Genomic DNA, 19,388 nt, shown 5'->3' with positions numbered 1-19,388 from the left:
TTTGCATTCAGTAGATTGTTTCAAATCCTTGCCTGCATTCAGCACAAAGGCTGCAGTCCAAGTGCAGCCGAGGGTTTCCTCCTTTGCAATCCCTGACCAGGGCCAGGCCTTTCAGTATTCAACATGCTTCAGGGGACAGGCACAAAGAAGTGATCAGGTGCTGGGGAGCCTGCTCTGTTGCTCAACTCAGAAAATAGGTCAGCTGTCCTTCAGCTGCCTTGAAAAAAATATAAAGGGGGTGAGGAATAAACTTGTTTTTCTTTCTTTCCTATCAACATTGTTCCAAACCCAGCGGGAGGGAAGATATCCACCTCCTACAAGCTGTACAAATACTGATGTTCAGATTATAGGTTGTTTCTTCTGCTGTGAGTTCTCCGCTCCTTGGGCTGTTAAGGGATGTGATGGCCTGGGCAGTGCTGGGGCAAACAGAAATGCTCTCGAAGCAGATCTGATAATCCCCTAGATCACGATGGTGTCAGGCCACTGCAGTGCTCTGCTGCTGCCACCTTTCTAAGCAAAATCACAACTCTGTAGAAAGACCTCCTTTTACTGCCCTGACTTTAATTTCCTCACCAATCCTACAAACAGGGAGTGGGGAGGCGGTGTGTGTTATGTTTCCTTTATTTTTCCCCCTCTGTACAAAGAAAAACCTCTCTGTGAAAAAGAGTGCCTGTACTTGGCATGTAGCATAGTAACATGAGCATAATAAACAAGAGTGGCTGTCCCCATAAATAATAAAAGGAATGTTTCTCCTCACATGGCAGCTTTTCAGAGGAGAAAAGGCAGGGAATAGGTAGCTCTCCTATAATGTGCAACCTTGCAAACTCTAATCCCCACTTCTGTTGTTTTCTTTGGCAAGCCACCAGCTGGTGGAGAAGGAGGTACCTCTTTGCTGTGAGCTCCCTTCTAACTTTTATTCTCTTTCTTATCTCTTATGCCTTGTGCCTGCTGGAAACTCAGAGGCTCCTTAAAAGCACAGTTGTATTTCTTCCTTCTGCCTGTGTGGTGCTTTACATTCTCATGACGATGGAGACATGCTCTGCTGGCGATGAACTTGGACTCGTAATATCAGCGTAGAGGTGAAAATAGACCATTCACAGCTTAACATCCTCCTGATTTACGTTCTTGCAGCAAAGGTGATGAGCTCTTGATACAAGTGAATAACTGTATCATTGGAAAATGTTTCTGATGTTGTTTCAGCTGTTAAGTAAAAACGTTAAGCTTTCTCACCATTAGGAACATGATTTAGTGGCACGTCAAGATTTCCCTTCTCTGGCCACTCAGTTCAAACTTTGAATATATTGTAGTTGGCTTCAGTTTTCAGAGCCATGTGTTAGCTACTGCAGTAGCTGAAAATGCATGCAAATTATCCCTTTATTCTGGCTGAGATTACGACATTAAAACAACAACAACAGAGAAAAGCCTGTGCAGAGAGTATCATAAATAATTTAGCTTAAGTGAATGCTGAAATTAGTCAAGGCACCGCATTGCTTGGCTCCAAGCAGTCTATTTACAGCCAGATATGTAGAGTACCCTCCAGCCAAAGCCTAGGCTTACAAAAATGGAAAGCAGGAAAAACAATATGATCTTCTTTTAAAGAAGCATGTTGGAATGAGCCGCGGGGTTAAATATACCTAGACAGTGCTCTAGGCCATAGCTCCAGCAATCTGGGGAGAAAACAAACTGTTTATAGAGAGCCCTGAGCTGGGGAAGGAGATAATGAAATATGCTCGTGTGTTATTGGCAAGTGCTCTGAATGGTACAGGCCAGCTAAGTGCATACAGTATTATCTTGCATAATTATTGGGTCACTGTACTGTAAACTAAGTGGCTTCTATACTTAGCCACGCTACTGTGCTCGCTGCCTGATTAAGGACTAGATCCAGCTCTCTCTCCCACCAGGCTGTATTTACACTGAGCTCAAAGGATTGATTTGGGGCCTGCTCATTCTTCTTGGGGCCTTCATTTCTGAATAGCTGAGATAAACGTGGGGACACGACAGCGGGGGGCATTTGTAGCCATAGCAATGGGGGTGTTCCCACTGCAACCAGGCACAACAGAGCCTTTCCAAGGAGTCCACGGCTTGGAGATGCAGTGAGGCAGCAAGAGGACAAGCCCAAATAGATGACTTGGATCATTTTAGAGAGACTACAAGAACTGATGTGAACTATGGACCAGATTATTTCATAGCTAGTGCTTAGTTTGCATGAATCAGCAACCCCAGAACATCTCAGCAGGGGAGAAAATTTGTGCTTCTCACCCATTTCTTTGAATGTGTTTATCACGTACAGGTACCACTTGAGGAGGGACTTCTACCAGCACAGTACAGCAGATCAGGGAGCAGGTTTATCTGCAGACTCATGGGTTAAAAGACAGCTCTGACAGGCAAAAGCAGCAGTCTGTGGAAAGAAGTTGAAAAACTTTGTTTATTTATGGGCACTTTCAGAACCAGCCTCCTTAGCACATTTCTGAGTCCCAAAGTGACTGATGAGTTGAAATTGTTGTGGAGAATGGGGGGGAAACCCAAGACAGCCAATTTGTTGAGGTAGCAAAATGTGTGTGCATATATATATATATATATATGTATGTATGTATGTATGTATATATATATTTGTATGCATGTATATGTTCGTATCCTCGGAGAGCTTAGCAGGCTAGCTGAAATGACACAGTACTGAGACAAAATCAAGAAGAGAGGCTGTGAAAGCAAGGGGTGAGAGAAGGAACAGAAGTCAAGATTACAGACTGGGATGAGATGGAAACAAAGGCCAGGAACTGAGACAGAGAAATGGGAAGTAGAAAACACAGTGGGAAGAAATGAGGTTGAGAATAGAAGACAAATGGAGAGAGAGTGGGAAATGAAAATAAAATTAGTATTTTTGTTGTTTAAAGGAAGAATGGCAGCTCAAGCCTTGGGAAACACACAAGGTCAGATAAGAAATGAAACCGAAAATCAGTGTAGAGAAAGTAGTGTGAGAAATCATTGAACAACACTAACATGGCAAAGGAGATGAGAAATCTGTCCCAAGACACTAGTGGCAGTATTTACTTTTACTGACAGGCAAAAAATGGGTTAGATCTCACATCATTAAGATACATGCTTATCCCTTAAGCAACAATACCACTTCTTCGAAATGCCTGTGCTGCACTGTGATAGGTCCAGTCTTTATTCTGAAAATCAGTTTAGGAGTGAATGCAGAGATCATTAAAAGAGTAGATTTTTTTTATATACCTGCATCATCTGACATATTACTAACTCTTTCCAAGTCCCAGAGTAATACTGAATTTCAAGATTGTAAGGCCACATTAAAAAGGTTCTTTCTAACTGTGTCTTCTTTCAGTTCTGATTTCATGGGAAAATGTAACAACAAACCCTAAACACTTGGAGAGAGGATACAGCCGCTCTCTCCAAGGCAGTCACTGGACATGTCACATTGTGTGACTGCTGTAATAGAGAATTTCCTCTGCCAGTCATCCCTGCCCTGTCAATGATGTCCTCCATCCAAACAAGCAGACAGGAGGAGACAACAGCCTCATGGAGAAAGAGGAGATAGTGAATGTGCTTTAAGTAGTAGGTAAAGAATCTTTGACACATCTTCACATCCATATGTGAGGATGTGAATCTCTAATGTCACTTTCATAGAGAGAAGAAAATTCAATAAAACTCTGCTTTTATCAATTCCACTTGAAACCTTCAAATCTAGGTCAGAGTCTTCGAACCATGTATGTTTTAATCTCTGTAAAAATATATTTTCCAAAGATTGAATACTATTTGCAAAAAAAAAAAAAAAAAAAAAAAAGAAAAAGAAAAAAAAAAAGAAGCCCAGATCTGACATAAAACCTTAGAAAAGCCCCATTAAGACCTTCAGCCTTCATATAACCATGTCAAGAAGCAGTGGAAATAGAGGTTTAACCCATTCACCTCCCTTCCTGTGCAAGCTGGAACAGGGCTCTGGGCATGTACACAAGGAAGTGGCTTTTGCTGCCTGACAATGCACAGCCTGCTTAGGATCACCACTTATCTTTGGGCTGGGACTGGCTGTGAACCTTGTGTATGGATTTGGTGCTGTGAAACACTGTGCAAATGATGCTTCTCTTTATCTCACTTTTTTAATCTGAAGACTGCTGGTGTAGTCCTTAGGACCCCTAAAGTAATCACTTTTATGGCACAAAGGTTCCTCTTTCTACCACAGTGAACCAGTCCACTAGGGCGAAGTGGCAAGTATCTTTAATTCCTTGGATGTGTTTACCTGCTTCAGAGATAGCAAGTCATGAAAAAAGTGAGCTTGGTTTTTGAGACTGAGAGGTATAGTTTTGAAACACTGTAAGTGAAACATGATGTATGCTTGCAAAAAGCAACTTTTTTGTGAGAACTGTTTGGTTTTTTCACTTTTAAAGCGGCAAAGTCTGCCTTACATATTTAAGATTAAGGAAAAACCTTACAATACCTTACTGCACAGGACTATTTGCCTTATTAAGTCATATTTGCCTCAGGTTTCAAAAAAGAGCACTAAACAAGATGCCACTAGGGCTAGGTACATTTATTAGAAACTTACTGAAGTGAGAAAAATCTCACAAGAAGATGAACTTGGTGTTTCCATGAGTAACCTTTTAATCTTTGCTTGTGGAGGGGTCAAGATGCACAGGAGTACCTTGTGAATGTTAAGGTGAGGTCTAAAAGAAGGTTCCAACAAGCAGAAGTTATTTCTGGAGCTTTTATATCTTCAGTAAGTTCACACATGAAACAAGTTGCTATGACTCAATAATATTTTTTTTCTGAATCCTTGCGGGCCTTGTCTGGTTTGTTTTGTGGGAATTAAATTACACTTGGAATTCAAACCTGCAGTGTGCAGCAAGGTAGAGGGAGGCTGCTCAGAGGGAAAGTGTTATGCTCTCAGTAACCTTTTTGTATTTATTTGTTCAGCATGCTAGCTCTTGTGCTATTTGCTGGGAAGGAATGCCTACACAAAAAGCTACGAGGTTGGTCAAATAAAAAAGCCTAGAATGTTTTGAAAGCCTCCCCCTTGACTTTGGACTGAAGGGATCTGTAGAATTTTTGGCACATTATAAATTTGTGTTTACTGAAAAGAGAAAAAACCCAACCCAGCAGCCCCCCCTCTGACTCTGGGTTTATGTCCATTGAAGTCTGTGCCAGACCTGGTTTACAGAATGTCAAGTGCTAATAATTCACAATAAGTCCAAGAGAAAAGAAAACTTGAACTGCATTTTGGGTCAAAACATGTTGTTTTAAAGTCTAAAACTACTATGCAATTTGATCTTAATTAAAAGATCCAAGCTTACATCACATTGTTCCAACTCTTCTCCTAGAAACTTGAATGTAAACTTTGTGCTTAAATATAAACCCACCTCTGGGGCTGGCTTATTCTCTTTGTTTATTTTATTTGCCAAGCTGCTGAAAAGGTCGCGTGCACAAAGAGAATGCCCTGCTCCTAATCTTTTTAAGCTATTGAGAGTCTAGTTAATGCAAAGCACTTGGTTTCATTGTGTCTCTAAAAATGGAAAGCAAACTACCTTTCTTATTCCACAGTCCTTTTCTTCCACATTGATACATTTCTGGTTTTCTCTCTTAAATACTCATTCTGGCCAGACAGACACCATCAGTCCCAATACACCATTCTGTATGGGACATTGATATATGCTACAGTTTAGAAGTAACCCGGGCACAAAACTCTTCTTCTGACAAGATAAAATCTTTCCTTATGAAGCCCTTACTAATGTCAACAGAATAAGTTGGCATTTCATTACACTCCTTGTTTGTTGAGCCTGTTGTTCATATGCTTCCTGAGAACTTGGGCAGGAGAACTTTGGGAATAGCAGATTGTGGGGTTACCTAAAGTATCACCAAACTTGTAATCTAAATTGGAACCCTGATGATGAAATCTAGCACTCAGGCATGTGACTTTGTGTAATTTTCTGCAGGATGCCTTCTCATTTTTCCTGAATTTCTGTCTTCTGCATTTTCTTGGAAATTTTCACACTGCAGTCAAGGTGCCAAGGATGGGCTTAAAGCTGCCTGCAAGATTTATGCCTGTTCTTTTGGTTACTCATTTAGCTGTGGATCAGAATTGAAGTATCCAGTTGCTCCCTGGAAGAACTGAGTTTGGGGTACTCACTGGGGACTGGGCCCTGCACTTTGTGGCACCACATGTGGCTGAAATCCCCACTGAGTGCACACCAGTAAATGACCTGGGAGGCAGGAGAAGCCAAGGTGGCACTGCCACATTCTAGCCCACCTCTCTTCTGCAGTTCCTAGACCAAGTGAAAAATGAAGCTCCTTTGATGCAGAGCCACATCAAAAAGGAAAAGTGTAAAACTTTACTGAAATGGAATTTAATGAGCCATCCACAAAACACACCTAATGAGGTCTGGGCATTTCTAATTTTCTAGTTCTGCTAATTTTCTAGTTACCTGCTCAGGGTGGCTGCCGCTGGTGCAGCTGAGCTTCTCCACTGCTGCTTGCTCATAACCTCAGCCTGAATTCACCTGGCTCATCCCTGGTCATCTGAGAGGTTTGGTTTCACATGGATACACTGAATTCAGCACAGCAGAGCCAGATCCACTTTTCTCAAAGATTTTCTTGTCTGTGGATCTGCTGGTATGGATTTCCAGTGACCAGCTTCTAGCAAGGTGAATGGACCTCTTTCTTTCTTCATTTCTCTTTAGATACAAGTGGTTTTGGAGCAGATAAAGCTATCTGCACATGGCAAGGTGAGCTGTGCTGTATGTTTTGAGGGAACATCCAGAAAGCTGACTCTGCATACAGTAGCAGGATCAGCACATGCATTAAGGGAGGGGCAGGGGAGATTGGATCATAGATTAAAGATCAAATAAGAGAATGGAAGATTAAATAAGCATAACAGTAATTACAAAAATTGCCAGATTCAGAAGCTTTGGAGCCTCCCTGGTAACCAGGGTGTTACAATGGCTTAAACAGAAAGCTTGTAAGCTGCTTTATTCTGCTCTAAAGGAATACACAGACTTATTTTGTACTTGCTGGCTTATTTAATACTTATTTTGTGTGCATCAAGCACAGAAAATGCTCAAATGCAGATTGAATCTTTAAAGCATGTTACAATGTTTCATTTGTTCCTGTACTTTACCACTGCAAACTTGACCATCTTTGCTGGCATTTTGAGACTCCACAGTTGCTCTACTCTCAGCACTGCCTGATAACAAGAGATTTGTGAGGACATCTCTGTGCAAAAAAGATGGGAGTGGGCAGAAAGAAACTTTTCACAGTGACTCAGAATTATATCAGTGGTAAGTCTAGGGAGAAACAGATTTTAAAAGCTCCTGCTACCTTTGGAACAAATTGGGAGGGGGAAGAAGCAGTGCTCATTTACATTGTAAGTCTTAATTTTTAAACAGTGAAAGAGAGATGTATTTGAGGAGGGAGAATCCTGTATTTTTCATAACGATACTCTTTTTATTACCAGTAGTTCTAGAATTTCCTTTAGAGAGAAAAACAAATAAAAACACTGCCAACCACAGAGATTAAAGAAGCCGCCAATGGAGAGAAACAGATTTTTTCAAATAGTACAGTGATGACAAAATACCAAGGACCATTGACAGCATTGTCAAAGCTTAAAATTATAGCTAATGATACAGTAGTGGCTCTCTGACATTTTAAAATACCACAGCACATAGATTTCCCACTGCATTTGCATTTTCCTTCTTCTCTAGAGAGCAACAAACTTAAACTGATTCTGCTGCTAGGCAATAACAGCCAGTGTAAAATAATTATCTCAGACTGTAGCATAAATTGGATCAGGCAATCCTCTGTACACTTTGTTATCAGTCTGCTGGGAGCAAATATAGCCCAGTAGTATCAAAAGTCATTAGTTCAAGTCAGGACTTGGGTGACTGAGCAGGTGGAAGTTTTACACATCAGACGGAGGAAGCTTAATGCAATATTGAGTAGCAGTTACATGAACTCTGCTAGGGTGTTACTGCTCCTTTACAGACAGGCAAGCTGCACAGGTTAGGCAGTTTGGAGTGGTTAGAAAAGTCCACAGCTATAAAGCTTCTCCCAAAGTTTGGCTGGATTCAAGTTTTATCTGCAAATTGTTGCTGAAGAAGTAATTTTGTAAGCTTCTTTGCCTGCCTCTCTATCTGAAGGCAGGCAAAATTGCACCACAGTGGTGTTCCCTCTCTCCCACTATCAGCTGGCACTGAACTGTGAATGGGATTGAGATTTACCATTCATTCAGGGTTTGCTGTGAATCTCATCTTGGTACATGCACTTCTGTGCATCTGATCCACAGAGCTGGTACAGCAGCCAGTGCTGTGGTACTGCTCTGCCTCAGGGTGGAATGCACTACCAGCCTGGGGGCTACAGCTCAGCCAAAACCCCTGACAGTGGGCTCTAAACACAAACTCTTTCTTCCTCCTTCCACTTTGGGTGCCAAGAAGAAGGGGTTTTTATCTGAACTATGCAGTAACTCGGGTACCAGGTGGGATGCAGGAGGCCCTGCATGAGAATTTCCTGTAGTGACGTGGGTGATCAGAGCAGGCATGTAGGAATGACTTGGACCGTCTCTGGCTGAGGAACACTCCACGTGCTAGTTGGTTCCTTTCTGGTGAGTCCTGTAGGCTACTGCATAAAGTGTAGCTGGTGTCCACTGGTTTAAATAAGTGCCAATAACCAACAATTTGAGGAGAGACAGTGCATGGAGACAAGTAAAGGAAGTAAAAGTAGAGGTAAAAAATTGTATTAGCTCTGAGCTACTGAGAAATACTCAATTTAAGGAAAAGGATGTTTAACGCTGAGAAATGAAAATGAGAACACCTAACATAGCAGAAAAGTTTAAAGACGTGAAGATGCTCATTTGAAGGGTGGGGCAGAGATAATACAATACGATAATCACTAAATTTGAAGAACTAGCACATGAAATGGAATCTAGAAGCAAAGATTTTGAAGGAGAGGCTGTGACTTGATCGGATAGTAAGGAAAGGGCATAAATAGCAATTATGTTCCTATGATTAGGATGAAGCAAGAATACAATGTATGTTATTAGTTGAATCCATTGATCAGATCTCAACTTGTAAATATTGAATGAAGTATAACCAAAGATACTGAGAAAAATTTAAAATAAGATACAACATACACTTTAGGAATAGATTATATCATAGTGATAAGGCATATGTCTTTACCACTGGTCAAGTTCTTCTTGTTGACAAGTAAAGCATTAGACTGAAGTGCTTTGGATGTCAAAAAAGCACGTAAAGGAAAAAAATTAATGTATTAAAGTTGAAAATTTGTAGGAAAAAACCAAAAGGTGGCTAACACAGCAGCTAAAGAAGAGGCAAAAAAAAAATATTAACCTTAAACCAAAGAGAGATTAGGATTGCTATCTCCCTCTCTGGTGGACAGAAAGTTGATATTTAACATAAAAGTCAATGCTGGGACAAGAATCAAGTAGCACAAACTGCCCTCAACAAATATACTTTGAAAACTTTAGAAATTTTGAAACATCAGAGGAAAGGAGAACAGCTGCCCAGCCAGTATAATGGAAGTAGCATTTTAAGACAGAACTTTGCAAACATATTGAAGATTGATAAACTGTAAACTGAAAGGCTGCTCTGGTGACCCAGGAGATTCTTTCCAATTCTTTTTTAATAGACTAAAAGATCTGTTTACCAGTCTTTTTACTAATAATGCCTCAGATGATCATTTCTAATAGCAAAAAATGCCTCAAAAGGAGGTGACTTTTTCCTTTATCATCTGTTACTCTGAAGGAAAATGTAGAGAATAGGGGTGTAACCTTTTGTGAACCATAGGACAAAGTAAGAATGCAGTTTTTTTTTTCTGTTTACATTGGGCAGTGGTTTTTGCATATATCTAACATGGTAATGTTTTACAGAGATAAAGGAGATGATCACAAGGGTAAATATGATAAACTAATACAAATATTTGCATTTTAAGTACACAGTTTTATTGTATAACCTGAATCACATGTAATAGAAATAGGCCTGGAGAGGGACTTAGAGAAGTAGTTTCATTTATTCCCTAAGGGATGAACTATACCCTATGGCATTTCTGATGTGTTTGTACCGTAAGTTCTTTGTTGATATCTCCAAAGGTGGAGCTGTTTGAACTACCCCAGCTCTTGCAATGCTTTTGTTGCACTCATTGTTTAGAAAGGTTCACTTGAGCCAGTGCTGAGCAGGGCAAGATTACTTTCTGTATTTTGCTGACTTTTTTTTTGTGAAGCCTAATATGAGATTGCTTACTTTGAAGTTCTTCCTGTTTTAGAAAAGGATTATTTCATAAAGATGAGAACATGGATCAGCCAGGCACTTGCGAAACAAAGAACTGAAACAAATTAATGTGAGTGATGAGCAAGAACTGGTCCTTAGTACAAATGTTTTAAAGAATCTGTTAATAACAAGAAAAAATCCACACAATTAAAAGGCAACGGTTTTGAGTTTTAAAGGGAAACACAGAAGCACAAATAACAAGGACAGTTGTTGGTTGATAAGTTTCAATCTCAGATTTCTGGAACTTAGTCAAAGGGAGAATACCCTAGTAGAAATAAACCAATAAACATGAGTAGAATATATAATTTATTTTGTTTTCCACATATTGGAAATGAAAGGAATTCCAGTAATAGTTGTAATTTTTTTCTAGTAGGAGGGAGAAATGTTACTTTGAGAGTGTCATGGAAGAGAAGTGTTCATGTAATGGAACTGTTATGTAATTTGAAATATTGCAGTGGCGCATTTGACCTACTTCCCAGCTTTTGCTGATGTTGAGGTGAGGGGATTCTTTGTTTCCAGGTTATTTTGTGTTGTATACATGCCAAAAGCCAACAGCTCCATGCTCCCAGTGTGCTTACATTCAGACCAGGTTTTCTTCATGAGTTCCAAAGAACCCATTTTGCAGCAGGGGGAAGGACCCAGCCTTTGCCCAGGTTAGTTCTGCTGCTGTTTGTGGTTTTGGGGAGGTTTTTTTACATGTAAGATCTGTTTGTAACAAATCAGTTTGTTGCTGTGCTGTCCTATGTGCATGTTTTTTAATTAAGGTATTTCTAATGTCTCCAAGTTAGGTGCATGGCACTTACTTTTCTTACCACAGGAATAAGTAAATACTTTGAATGTAGGCATCTTCCTACTGCGTTAAAACGTTAGGAATTACAATCCTCAATACATTACTTTATTAGCAATATTTCAAACACTACACCTGACAGAAACTTAATGCTTACTTCTTATCTGTTTTTACCATAAACAATTGACAATGCCCCCTTTACCTTGCCAGGGAAGGAATTATAAACAGTACTTGCTTTAGATCACATGCAAGTAACTGCTGTGCATTATGCAATGTGATTAAAAACACATGATAAAACTTTCAGTATCTGTTGATCACTCTAAAGAGAGGTATCTTTAAGGCACCTGTTGCCACCATAGTCCAGGTACTGTGTGTTGAGTAGAGACATGAAGGAACTCTGCTCATAAAATTATCTTGACTATTGGGGGCTCTATTTTGAGATGGGCTGCAGAGCCAGCTGTGGTTGTAGCTGTGTGCCACAAACTGCTGCTTGGTACTTCCTGCAGCTTTGTGCTCCTGCCTCATCTTCTGTATGGGTTGTTATAAGGCAGATGGAAGAGCTCCTGCTTGCACAGGGTGATCTGGAATAGCATTGGGACTGGGATGATGCTCTGAACAATTTTGCCCAGTAACACCTGTAGTAAAGCCATGAACAGAAGACCTCACTACAATTTACACTAGTCAGCTCCACAAGGGCAAGGACTAAGAGCCTTCAGATTTACATTTGAAATGCTCTCCTACCTAGCACTAAACCAGGAATTAGTGCTCACAGCACTGCTGACTTTTGTGGAGTTTGTAAAGTTTATTATTTGTTTAAAACACACAGCAATGAGGCCTCTTAATATGCATAGCTAGTTTCTTAAACACAATGGGCTTTTTAAGTACTGATATTTCCCTGTAAGTACCAAACTTAAAAGTTTTATGAACTTAATACATAGCCAGGTAACCAAAACAGAAGGCATCGCTGCTTGCTACATTACAGTGACACTGAAGCTTTGCTCAGGAAAATATTTTAAGAGTACATTTTAACACAATGATTATCTGGTCTGCATATTTAGAGGCAGGGCACTGGGTTATCTGAAGAAGAGGTAAACTGATATGGATATGGCAACTCTGCTACACTTCAATAGCTATTTTCAGCCTAATTTCAGTGCCTAGAAGTCATTCCACCACAATACTGCTAAAAGTACTTTCCAGTGTGATACACACATTTTTTCCTTGAAAATTTTATCAAATTATTGCAGTTTCAAAATCCATATGAATAAAAGGCACTGCTTCCCAGTATTCTTGATCTGAGAGAGACAATTGCAATACCCACCACCTTACAGGAAACGTAGGTGTACTGTCTGCAAGCCAACTCCTTTATTGCAATGCATGGCATTTTAACATTGCACACTATTATTTTATTGCATCATTGAGGATGGCATGTTCTTTCATTTCAGCAAAAAATTACACACTGTGCTACAATTTCTTCTCCTCCCTTTTACAACATTTCTATTGGATTCCACTCTGAAATTATACCAGGTGGTTTTTTTTCATCACTACATTGCTTCAGGGTGACTACATATATATAATTTTCTTTGATAATTTATCACACCTCAAAGAAACAGAGAGCACTTGTAATTAAATTGCCCAGTTACATGGCCATGTGGTCTATGTAATTCCTTTTCTGAAGCTGCATTATCTGAACTGCCGTTATGAGAAAGGCTGTAGATTAAATTAGATGAAATCACAACTCAAAATTAATGACTTATACATTCTTAAACTAAAAGTTGGATAAATTAAATTATTGCTTTATCACAGGTGAACAATCAAAAGGAAGCCAATTATTTAGGACATCTTGACTTACATATTTTAAAAGTCACCTCTTGTGCAGCACATGTGTTACTTGTTCTTTATACAGATACCTTATGAGTCTCAGCTGCAGCATTGTAACACCATCTCTTAACTGTTTTCCACACCTGTTTTTATTTTGTGGTGATCTTCCTTTGGGTTTTTTTCAGGGTTAAGATAATCATAATCAAAAAAATAACTAAAATTTACTCTCTTTTCTGAGTATTTTATTTTATTTTGGAGTGTCTTCTCTCCTATATAAGCTGATGCATAAAAGCTAGTATAGGTATAAACTACAGATTTTAAAAATCCCTAAGTTTCTATGAGTACTAATCATACTTGAAACATACTAATTACTTGAATATTTATTGCCTCAAAAACGCACAGATTCTTTGACAATTTAATACATGCATTGTCTTTGTAGACCTTCCTTATTCAGAACAAAAATTTCTGTGTAGTACTCTAGCAAGATTTCCAGATAGAAATACTATTCCTAAAAATTAAACTGATACTTTCTAAATAAGAAACAAAGTCTGTTTATGCTGTTGGGCATCAAGTATTTATAAACAAGGTGAAAAATTACTTATTAAAAAAGTTACTAACACTGGTTTAAATCTTCTCTTTTTCTTTTTTTTCTGAGGATGATGGTCTCACTAAAATAATTATTTAGTGACAATTATTTTAATCAATAACAATTCTATGCATGTACAAATTTCAGATTACTACTAGGTATTGGATTTTGGTAGTTAGGAAATTGAACCAGATAAACCTCTATGGTTCATTGCACATAGTTCTATGATGCTGCAATGATACCTATTTATTAAATTTAATTACATTTTAAATCTAGTTTTCACTCACCATTACAGTTGGGAGACTATTTCAGAACTTAATTTCTGTGATTAGAAACTTATTTTTGCTTTACTGCAGAGCATTGCCTACTACTGGGACTAATTCTGACAAAGATTAACTGAAATGAGTAGGAGTTTTGCTTGGAGAAGGGCTGATGATTAAACTTTGAAATATGTAATGCATTAGGAAGCTCCCAAACTGAGATCTCAACTGGTGGGAGTTTTTATGGTTCCATTACTACAGCTCTTTTAAACACACAATGCTGAGTTAACTGTTGGTGAACCTGAACTGTCATTCCAGCCGTGCTGTACCTTAGCCTGCTCCCTGCAGCTGGTTTCTTTTGCAGCTCAGCACAACTTAGCTTGCCTGCCCAACTGGACTAAGCCCCAGCATTGCTGCTGTTGCCAAAAAATGAAACTTTCCTTTCTGCCACACTCTCAGTCAATGTGCAGCTGAGTGCTAGGGCTCCTTTGCAGTCCTGTCTCAACGCAAAACCTGCACAATTCCAATTTGCGTTCCGGTCTCCTGCCCATCAGTAGCAGATGACAGCCATACAGCAGAATTGAGATGTGACTCATATGTGTCATTTTTCTCCATTATATTTTCTCCATGATATTATGCATTACACTGCTTAGTCCAGCTGAACAGGTGGCACTGGGGTTTACTAGAAGTATGCAGTTTCAAAAATTATTAAAAACTTTAACCTGATTAATGGTATCTGTATACAACACTGCAGAAATCCACACAGGACCTCAGAAGAACTGGTGAAGAGGTGAATTTTGAAGAAAAAGCAACCTCTGACATAATTGGTAGGAAGAATGGATTTTTTTTTTAACAAACCCTATTAATTAGAGTCCCATAACCATCTGTAAGGATTACTGCAGAAAACATTCCTTTGAAGCTACTTTTCTTTCCATCTGTGATCTCATAAGTTTCATGCAATAATTTTACTGTTAAATGTTTGTTTTTTCTGTAGGGCACTGGGACCATCACCCAGTCTTCTGGGTGAGCAGTGGGCCTTGTGAATAAGATATGAAAAGAAGATTGCAGATCCTGAGTTGTAAAATCCAGTTAGATCCGGAATTTATTAACAGTGGAGTGATGAAACCTGCTTTTCATGTGTGTCAAGGCTGATGTTTCCAGTGGATTCCCTCATGTGTCATAAGGATGAGAGAAGATCCATCTTCTTTCTTCCCTTTTGTAAGGATACTACTTTCAGCCCAGACACTTATTTTCTGAAAAAGTTCCAAACTAGAAACGTGTCTATCAGAAACTGTTCAATGTTCTCTGGGGCTGTAGCTGGCAATGCAGAATGAGCACAAACACCTGCAGGCTGTGCACTCAGCAACCTTGCACCTTTGGAAGACTGGCTATAAGGACAGAGCTACTAAAGATCAGTAAAGGACCTAATTTGAAAACAAATTATGATGTCTTCTGAATGAAGGTTTTTCCCTTTGAAAAGGCAGAATACAATGCACACGCATTGCCTGGTGATTCAGATGTGAAGCAATGCTAAAGGAGTAGATGACACTAATTGTGGAAGTGTAACATATTTTCTCTGTGAGGATGTTAGTGAGAAGGTTGCTGGTACAGCTCCACTGCTGCTGGGAAGTGCCAAAGTGTTAATGCAGAGTCCTGCTGTGACCGCTGGTGCCTCAATGTACAGAAACACGTCCTAGAGCACATGGCGCAGGATTGTGTCCAGACACTTCTTGAATACCACCAGGAGGGACACTTCACAACCCCTCTGGGTAATCTGTTTCAGTGGTCAGTCACCCACATAGTATAGACGTTCTTCTCCATGTTCAGGTTAAACTTCCCACGCACCAACTTCTGCAAATGAAACTGGTGAAGGATCTGGAACACAAGTCCAGTGAGGAGCAGCTGAGGGAGCTGGGGTTGTTTAGTCTGGAGACATTGAGGTTTACCCACTTTACAACTACCTTGAACGAGGCTGTAGATAGGTGGGGGGGGTTGATTTCTTCTCCCTGCTAACAAGTGATAGCATAAGAGAAAATGGCCTCAATTGCACCAGTGGAGGTTTAAATTGGATATTAGGAAAGATTTCTTCAGTGAAAGGGTGGTCAAGGATTTGAACAGGCTGCCCATGGAAGTGACAGAATCACTGTCCCTTGAAGTTCAAAAAAATGTGTAGATCTGCTGCTAATGGAGAAGTTTTAATGCTGGACTTGCAAGTGATAGTTAACAGTTGGACTCAATGATCCAAAAGGTCTTTTCCAACTTGTACAATTCTGTGATCCTGGCTCTTAGGGATGCACTGTTGTTGAGCTTGGAGGAAGTAGTGCTTGAATATTGACTAGCCATCTTCCCTGCAGGGCCAGTTCCCACAGGATTCTTCCAAGAAGGTCACTGAAAGGCAGCTCTCCTGAACTGCAGGGTTCCTTCCTCCTCCATGCAAGATACTGAATCTCATGGTGGCTGTAGCCGAGGCTGCCCCCAGCCCTCACATATGCAACAAAGCCTCCCCTGTTTGGTAGTACATGGTCGAACAGCTCACCATTACTCGTTTTTTCCTCCACCACCTGTGTCAGGAAGTTGTGGCCAACAATTTCCAGAAACCTCCTGGACTGTTTGTGCCTTGCCATGTTGTTCCTCCAGCAGATGTCAGGGTGGTTGAAGTCCCCCACAAGAGCCAATGCCTGTGACTTTGTGGCTGCTTCCAGCTGTCTGTAAAAGGCCTCACCTACTTCCTCTCTGTGATCAGATGGCCTGCAGCAAGCACCACACAGTCCCACCCTGACCAGTCTGCTCTTTAAACCCAACCTATAAACGCTTGACTTGCTCATCACCCACCCAAGACAGAGCCTGATTCAATCCAAGTGTTGCCTCGTCACAGAGAGGGCAACTCCAGCTCTGCCCCTCCCAGGTCTGGGTTTCCTGAAGGCTGTGTGGCCCTTCACACAAGATAGAGCAGCTCTGAATGATGACAGATAGCCCTGTGCTTTGAATGCCAAAGAAGCAAACAGCTACACTAGAATTCATACTTTGCCCCACTGTTGTTAGCAACAGAAAGGTTTTGCTGGAAAAATTAAAATTAGCACGGACATAGTCTGGTAGAATTGTATTCCTTCTGGTTTTGAGAATGATGTAAGTTCTCTTTAAAGGATAAACCTACAACATCAAATATTCAGAGATATTCTTAGCATAAAAAATAAATACACACCAGTGCACAATGCATACAGGAGAATCAGTTAGCTGACATTTATAGTGTATATGTAATTATGTGAACTTGAATGAGCAAATTCAGGTGCATGTGTGTAATGAAACTGTTTAAAAAGCTTGGCCTCCTGTTGGTCCTCTTCTCCAGGGAATGCAATGGTATATCTGGAACAGCCAAGCTGTTACTAAACAGTGGGAAAAATGCTTTTGAAACTTGTGCTTGCAAAAACTGTTTCTCCTTGATGTGCAAATCAATTCGCTTTTGGGGGTGCAAGGATGCAAAAAAATGTTTTTCTTCAAATGAAAATTAAAAAAAAACAATATTCTGTAGCAGACTAATTGGTTTGCTATCCAAAATGTTTTGTTTCACGCCTGATTTCTTTTCTAAATGTATAAATACCAGCTAGTGTTTTAAAGCTTCTGTAACTGTGAATGGCTCTGCTGTCCCTCACTGCAAGCTACATTTTTATTACTTCTTCCCAAGAAATTTATTTTGCTGACATAGGCCCTAATCCAGTAAAGTGTTAAAACATATGCTTAATTTTAAGCAAGTTGAATAAAGCCAACAAAACTTTCCTATGCCTAAATCTAAGTACAAATTTGTGTTTGGCTTAGCTGGGGTTATAGTTTCTGGGTTATGGTCTAGAGGGCTTTGTGTGTTTTGCAGAATGGATGCCCTCCTGAAGGAAGAACAGAGTTTTGTGGAGTTTTAAGATATGTTGTTATTTATCAGAAGATCTCAAGATAAAAATGTACCAACAAGTGAACACTAAAAGTTTTGGAGATGAATGCTCTCCTTTAAATAAGTATGTCATGCATCTCCTAACAAACTTGCCACAATTTCCTCTTCTTTCACTATGTGACAATGTAGTAGCTGAAAACAGGTGCAGTGGTAGCTGATTGTTTTCACAAATGACCACTGTCTTTTCTGTATTCGTTTTTCTAGTTGTATCAAGAATATTACTTTGGAAAAGAGTTGATCTTTCTTCATGCTAGTGAGCTGATGATTTGGAAGTTTAGTATTTCTTAATATTTTGTTCTGTGATACTGAAACATTTTTAATTGTGGGTGCACACAAGTGATCTTTTCCCACAGAAAGGGTGAAACCACAGGGGATTATGACTGAAATGCAGCTCAATTTGGAACTTGAAAATCAAACAAGTATAACAGGAACTTGAGGATTCTGATGCAGTAGCTAGAGGACAACTGGTTACATAGAGAAATGCATTCCCACAATTTTCACTTCTGCTGGCAGTCTCGGACAGACCTAGGACACAGTGGACCTGGAATAAGCTGCCTTCTCCTTACAAGGGCTTGCACAAGACCCAGAAGGAAACAAACCAGCACAGTGCATATATAAGCTCACATGATTGTTTTGTTACACTAGTGGGTTTTCCACTCAAAAGGGGGACCCAGTACCCTCTTCTTCAAAATTGACTTTGTCTAATACCTATCAGCATTACAAAGCTCTGAGTTGCCTTTTTTTTATGTGGGATGGCTTAAAGGCTTTCATTTGTACCATGCAAGCTGTCAAGGACTGCAGCTGAAGAGAAGAAAGAATGCAGAGAATTTGTACTAAGCTTTAATTTTCCTTAATAGCAGGCACAGGATTTGTTCAGAGAGTTTTGTTATTGGGTGATAAGGAAATTACAGCAGTGGGGCAGAAGGCCAGAAGAAGACAGAGAAATATAATGCCTTGAAACATTTAGGTTTAGAGAGTACTTTGGGTTCTTTTTAAAATATACTAGCCTACAAACAGCCTCCTTCACATTTAGGGAAATTTAAACTTAATATAATTTTTGCACCTTGTGTGTTAACATATATAGTAAGATTAAGTATCTTGCAGTTTTCACTCTCATTTCTCACATTTTCAAAATGTGGAAAGGGAAGGGATTTGGCTGAAGTCACTGAGACAGAAGAGGTTAAAATCAGTAGCTAGAGAAAGAAAGAGCTGTAAGACATTCTGCAAGGGTTTTCACTATGAAAACATTCATGCCTGATTTGTATCTGGAACAGGCAAGTCATTTGTTTGGACTTCAAGGTAGGTTTCCTGTCTCAACTCAGCAAGTTATACCTGTCCAGAAACACTTAAACCCATTCTTTGTCTCAGGTTTCAACACAGCATAAAGTTTAAGCAAGTGATTGAAAGGTATTTGAATAGAGATGGACTTTAGCATGAGACTAAAGGTGTCTTGCTGATCAAGACCCTAGAGACATGTAGGAACTCTATACCAGTATTACATAAATCTTAAGAAAAGTGGAATAAATTTTTATCATTACTTTCTACTCCATTTCCCACAAAGCATAGGAAACAGAGGATTTGGGAATAAACATAATCAGTGTTTCTCCTGAAGTATTTTGAAGACTCAGATGGTCTTGGCTTTTTATACTTTATGTCTTTGAATTATCATAAAATAGTTTAATGAAAAAAGTTTATCATAGCATTAAGTAATATTAAA

This window comes from Ammospiza caudacuta, chromosome 3 (assembly GCF_027887145.1).
Source record: "Ammospiza caudacuta isolate bAmmCau1 chromosome 3, bAmmCau1.pri, whole genome shotgun sequence".
NCBI lineage: Eukaryota > Metazoa > Chordata > Aves > Passeriformes > Passerellidae > Ammospiza > Ammospiza caudacuta.
This window is presented reverse-complemented; position numbering follows the sequence as displayed.